The 6,411-nt window shown below is 44.0% G+C and overlaps 1 protein-coding gene and 1 pseudogene across 3 annotated transcripts in view; one reads left to right on the top strand and one right to left on the bottom strand.

Annotated features, from left to right (window-relative positions):
* The window catches only part of SLC25A12 (solute carrier family 25 (aspartate/glutamate carrier), member 12), a 128,792-nt gene that overhangs the window by 43,503 nt on the left and 78,878 nt on the right, over positions 1-6,411 (bottom strand). The window lies entirely within an intron of this gene.
* Positions 3,671-4,676, top strand: LOC105548070 (annotated as a pseudogene). Its single transcript, XR_001007337.1, has one exon. The product of XR_001007337.1 is annotated as a heterogeneous nuclear ribonucleoprotein A1-like (transcript).

The raw sequence follows: 6,411 nt of genomic DNA, 5'->3' as shown, positions 1-6,411 counted from the left end.
CCAGGATGGTCTCGATCTCCTGACCTTGTGATCCGCCCGTCTCGGCCTCCCAAAGTGCTGGGATTACAGGCTTGAGCCACCGCGCCCGGCCAACAAATAGGAAGCTTCTAACGGGTACTTAAACCCCAGATGATTTGCAACTAGGGCTCTTGAGCTGCTTGCTCAAGCCTGCTCCTGATATGTGCAGTATACTTTTGCTTCAATAAATCTATGCTTTTGTCTTCTATTGCTTTGTGTGTTTTGTCCAATTCTTTGTTCAACATGCCAAGAAACTGGACAACTTATAGTCAAGACCCTCCACTGGTAACATATCTTGGCAAGTCAGCCAGGAGGTAAGCCCAAATTTGGGGATTTATTTCTCTTTGCCTTTTCCCTTTTTCTTTTCGGACACAGGCTGGAGTTATCTCCATGCAGGGCTCCTTCCACTCCACAGAGGGGAACCCTTTCCGCTCTCTTTCCCTTTTCCAACACGGGATTCTTCACAGACAGCATCTAAGCATGAAGGCAACAGCAGGTGTCTGGCCAGGGCCACTCTCCCAGGAGACTGAAAGGTATCCACGTGGAAGCACCTGACCACCACTGCCTGGTTTGGGTGAGGGACCTGAGTCCTTCTCTTTTTTTCAGTCTTTCAGAGGCTGTTTCCTAGTAGATCCTTGGTAATTGAGGGCAACTAGCCAGGGCCACTCTCTGGTGTTACCTGAAGGCCAAGAAGTGAATGGAGACAGCTGCCCTGCCCAGAATGGGTAAGTACTCTTTTCTGTCTTTCTTGGTTACAGTCCCTAATCCCTACGTATGATGAAATTGACAGTGGCAGCTCTTCTAGAACAAATTCACACATGTTTCAGTCAACTTAAGCCCTCTTTCCTTATGCCAAATTCTCCTAAAGAGTTAGCTTGTAATGGCAAAAGATATCTCTTAGGCATTCTGACTTCCCCTTCAACTTGCTGAGGACTTTTGGGGCCCACAATCTTTAGAATACATTCTACATCTTGTTTCTTTTGTCATCACCATATTATTCTTATAGAATGACCTGCCCTTACATGGGGTCCACTGTCATGATGGTGGATTTTTAAACATTCCCTCTCTTGTTGAGGGCCTGAGTGGAAGAGCCAACCCTATTATTTCATTTTTCATGCTCCAAATCTACCTTTCCCCCCTGAGACTACCTGTAAAATCCACATGACAAAAGAAATCCATCCAACTTCTAGTTCCTACTATTAAAGTTCATGGCTATCACTCCAGTGGAACAGGAAACAATGGCCTTATCAAATTATAAGGATGCTAGAAGTCAAGGCCTTCATCCAGGGACAAAAGGAAGGCTCACAGTGGGTCATCAGTGGTGGAGAGAACCTTCCCAAAGTGGTACCAGCACCCATCTAAGGTCAGACTAAGGTGGGGCCCTAAAGGGGGACACCCCTGAGGAACCCAATCAAGGCCCAGAGATTTTGCAGGGGGATGCCCCGGTAAAATCTGAGTCACCAAATAAGCTAGGTTCTCTTCTTTCTTCCAGACCACTATGGGCAATTCTCCATCCATTCCATCTGATTCCCCACTTGGCTGCATTCTCAACCACTGGGAATTCTCAAATGTCAATTCTCAAATGTCAATTTGACCCTGACAATCTAAGGAGAAAAAAACCTGATTTTTTTTTTTTACTGTAATACTGTATGATCCCAAAATTAGCTGGACAGCCGGGAATAATGGGAAGTCTTAATTACAATACCATCCTGCAATTAGACCTATTTTGCAAAAGGCAGTGTAAATGGTCAGAAATCCTACATGTGTAGGCCTTTATGGCCCTATGTCAAAACCCAACCATCTACAAAACTCCCAGAACCTGCCCCCAAAAGGAAGGTTCTAAGGCAGAACTGGATATTGTGGATGACCTCCTTTATGCAAGGGCCACCTGTCTCTTGGGGCAATGGCAACCACCCCCATATAACCCCTTGCCAAGTGTTTCTGAGGCCCAAACCCAAGAGCTAAAGCCAAGGGCCCTGCTAAGTCCCCCTCACATTCAGAGGGGAACACCCTATTCAACTACCTCTATAGCCCTGCTATCCCTTAGGGAAGTAGCAGGAGCCAAGGGGCTGGTCCGAGTGTTGGTCCCCTTCTCCATAAATGACATACAACAATGTAAAGAAAAAGTTAGGAAGCTATTCAGAGAACCCCAGAAAACTTGCAGATAGGTTCCAAGCTTTGACCTTAGCCTTTCATCTCTCATAGAGAGACGTTCAATTCATTCTAGCAACTTGTTGAACCCTCTTGGAAAAGGAATGAATCTTTGAGGTCACTTGCCAAGAAGCAGACAATTTACTTGCCCAAAACCCTCAGGGTTATCGCCCAAACCCAGACACAGTCCCCGCTACTGATCCTAACTGGGACCATAACACCCCCATGGGAATGAACAACTGGGCCAAATTTCTTAAGGCTCTCCTTGGAGGAAAGAAAAAGGGAGTAACTAAGGCAGTAAATTATGATAAAGTAAGGGAGGTTGCACAAGGCAAGGAGGAAAATCTAGCCGTGTTTTATGGCAGGCTGGAGGAAGCCTTTAGAAAATATACCAATCTGGACCCTTCCTCTCCTGAAGGCAGTGTTGAGCCCTCTTTTGTTCCTAGTATTACTACCTTCAGTGTGAACTCTCTTGTTAGTGATTACTCCATTTAGAAGTTTGTACTTTTGGCCGGGCGCGGTGGCTCACGCCTGTAATCCCAGCACTTTGGGAGGCCGAGGCGGGCGGATCACAAGGTCAGGAGATCGAGACCACGGTGAAATCCCGTCTCTACTAAACACAAAAAGTTAGCCGGGCGCGGTGGCGGGCACCTATAGTCCCAGCTACTCAGGAGGCTGAGGCAGGAGAATGGCGTGAATCCAGGAGGCGGAGCTTGCAGTGAGCCGAGATCGCGCCACTGCACTCCAGCCTGGGGCACAGAGCGAGACTCCGTCTCAAAAAAAAAAAAAAAGAAGTTTGTACTTTTTACTGACTACTTTATAGAAACAAATAATCTATATTGCATCATTTTCAAGCCCACAGAAATGTATAAGCCCTATAATCTTGACAGTTTTCAACTATGTTTAATGTTACAAGCATGTAAAACACAGGTGATATATGTAAGAATATGTATAAATACCACTAGATAGCTTATTTTGAAGAGATATTCTCTAAATTTTTTTAACAGTAGATTGCAGTTTCTTAGGTGTGTTTCTCAATATACTCTCTCAATGTTTTAAAGCATATGGAAATTTGAATACTGTTTAACCTCATGTATTCCTTTGTTTACAGGTTGTTTGACTGATTGATTGATTTATCTTGAGATGGAGTCTCACACTGTTGCTCAGGTTGGAGTGCAATGGCGCAATCTCAGCTCACTGCAACCTCCACCTCCCAGGTTCAAGTGATTCTCCTGCCTCAGCCTCCAGAGTAACTGGGATTACATGCGCACACCACACCAGGCTAATTTTTTGTATTTTCAGTAGAGACGGGGTTTCACTATGTTGGCCACACCGGTCTCAAACTCCTGACCTTGTGATCCGCCCACCTTGGCCTCCTAAAGTGCTGGGATTACAGGTGTGAGCGGCCACATCTGGCCAGGTTAATGTTTCTGAGGATTAAAGACATCATGGCTCCCTTTAAGATTCAGTAATATTGATACGTTCGTCAGCTTGCTCCTTTCTGCCCGTGGACGCTGCCGAAGAAGCATCGTTAAAGTCTCTTTTCTCCCTGCTGTCATGTCTAAGTCAGAGTCTCCTAAAGAGCCCGAACAGCTGAGGAAGCTCTTCATTGGAGGGTTGAGCTTTGAAACAACCGATGAGAGCCTGAGGAGCCGTTTTGAGAATGGGGAACGCTCACGGACTGTGTGGTAATGAGAGATCCAAACACCAAGCGTTCCAGGGGCTTTGGGTTTGTCACATATGCCACTGTGGAGGAGGTAGATGCAGCCACGAATGCAAGACCACATAAGGTGGATGGAGGAGTTTTGGAACCAAAGAGAGTTGTCTCAAGAGAAGATTCTCAAAGACCAGGTGCCCACTTAACTGAAAAAGATATTTGTTGGTGGCATTAAAGAAGACACTGAAGAACATCATCTAAGTTATTTTGAACAGTATGGGAAAATTGAAGTGATTGAAATCATGACTGACTGAGGCAGTAGCAAGAGAAGAGGCTTTGCCTTTGTAACTTTTAACGACCATGACTCCGTGGATAAGACTGTCATTCAGAAATACCATACTGTGAATGGCCACAACTGTGAAGTTAGGAAAGCCCTGTCAAAGCAAGAGATGGCTAGTGCTTCATCCAGCCAAAGAGGTCGAAGTGGTTCTGGAAACTTTGGTGGTGGTCATGGAGGTGGTTTCAGTGGGAATAACTTCAGTCGTGCAGGAAACTTCAGTGGTCGTGGTGGCTTTGGTGGCAGCCGTGGTGGTGGATATGGTGGCAGTGGGGATGACTATAGTGGATTTGGTAATGATGGAAGCAATTTTGGAGGTGGTGGAAGCTAAAATGATTTTAGCAATTACGACAATCAGTCTTCAAATTTTGGACCTATGAAGGAAGGAAAGTTTGGAGGCAGAAGCTCTGGCCCTATGGCAGTGGAGGCCAATACTTTGCAAAACCACGAAACCAAGGTGGCTATGGCAGTTCCAGCAGCAGCAGTAGCTATGGCAGTGGCAGAAGATTTTAATTAGGAAACAAAGCTTAGCAGGAGAGGAGAGCCAGCGAAGTGACAGGGAAGCTACAGGTTACAACAGATTTGTGAACTCAGCCAAGTACAGTGGTGGCAGGGCCTAGCTGCTACAAAGAAGACATGTTTTAGACAAATACTCATGTGTATGGGCAAAAAATTTGAGGACTGTATTTGTGACTAATTGTATAACAGGTTATTTTAGTTTCTGTTCTGTGGAAAGTGTAAAGCATTCCAACAAAGGGTTTTAATGTAGATTTATTTTTTTTTGCACCCATGCTGTTGATTGCTAAATGCAATAGTCTGATCGTGATGCTGAATAAATGTCTTTTTTTTAATGTGCTGTGTAAAGTTAGTCTACTCTGAAGCCATCTTGGTAAGTTTCCCCAACAGTATGAAGTTAGAATTCCTTCAGGGTGATGCCAGGTTCTATTTGGAATTTATATACAACCTGCTTGGGTGGAGAAACCATTGTCTTCGGAAACCTTGGTGTAATTGAACTGATAGTTACTGTTGTAACCTGAAGTTCACCATTAAAAGGGATTACCCAAGCAAAATCATGGAATTATTGGTTATAAAAGTGATTGTTGGCACATCCTATGCAATATATCTAAATTGAATAATGGTACCAGATAAAATTATAGATGGGAATGAAGCTTGTGTATCATTCATTATCATGTGTAATCAATAAACAATTCAATTCTCTTGAATGAAAAAAAAATTCAGTAATATTAATAAAATTTGAGATATATAGGATTAGAATCCAACACATTGAGAGGAAAATTGTTAAATTATATAGCTGTAGAGCAGGAAATGAAACCCAGGTTGTAAGCTCTGAAGGGGCAGGAAAACTGTTGGTGAAGTACACCATGAGCTACCATACAAGTGTATCAGTGACTGAGCAGTAAGCTGCGGAGCCTAGCTCTATGTGAATGTGAATTTTTAAACTGCACCGTGCCTCAGTTTATCCATCTTTACAATGAAGTTTTGCTTCTCTTCTCAGTTGACTGGACTATTTCCCCAGTCTATCTTCTTGCCACTCTTGATGCCCATAAAAGGACCTAAGGTAATTTCTGACAGCCTGGGACTCCTTGGGAAAAACAGAAGGTGCCACAGACCTCATTTTAGGAGAAACTCCTGTTTTCCTCATGGAATCCCAAGAAACGTAGGCAGACAGGTCCCTCTCAAAATCTAAGGCTCTGCTCAGTTTTTCATCACATTACCTGACCTTTTTGACTTTTGGGGGCTTCAGAAATTAGTAGGAAAGAGAGATATAAAGAAAGTTATAGCTATGAAGATGTATTTATGGTAAGGAAGGTTATGAAGAAAAGAAATTTTATATGAGAAAGAATCTTGTATGGCAAATTCTTGTCCTAAAGTAGAATGCCTAATTATTTAGGAAAGAGGGAAAGACAGGACAAGTCAGAAAGTCTAAGTATGTCATAGACGGTCTGTGGAAGTTGTGATAGGATTCATATAGTGGGAAAGAGGCTGGGCCCAGTAGCTCACACCTGTAATCCCAGCACTTTGGGAGGCCAAGGTGGGCAGATCATCTGAGGTCAAAAGTTTGAGACCACCCTGGCCAACGTGGTGAAACCCTGTCTCTACTAAAAATACAAAAATTAGGCAGGCATAGTGGTACACACCTGTAGTCCCAGCTACTTGGGAGGCTGAAGCACAAGAATCGCTTGAACCTGGGAGGCAGAGGTTGCAGTGGGCTGAGATCATGCCACTG

The sequence above is a fragment of the Mandrillus leucophaeus genome, unplaced genomic scaffold (genome assembly GCF_000951045.1).
Source record: "Mandrillus leucophaeus isolate KB7577 unplaced genomic scaffold, Mleu.le_1.0 Scaffold40, whole genome shotgun sequence".
NCBI lineage: Eukaryota > Metazoa > Chordata > Mammalia > Primates > Cercopithecidae > Mandrillus > Mandrillus leucophaeus.
Note: the sequence above shows the minus strand (reverse complement) of the source record. Positions and strands in the feature narration are given on the sequence as shown.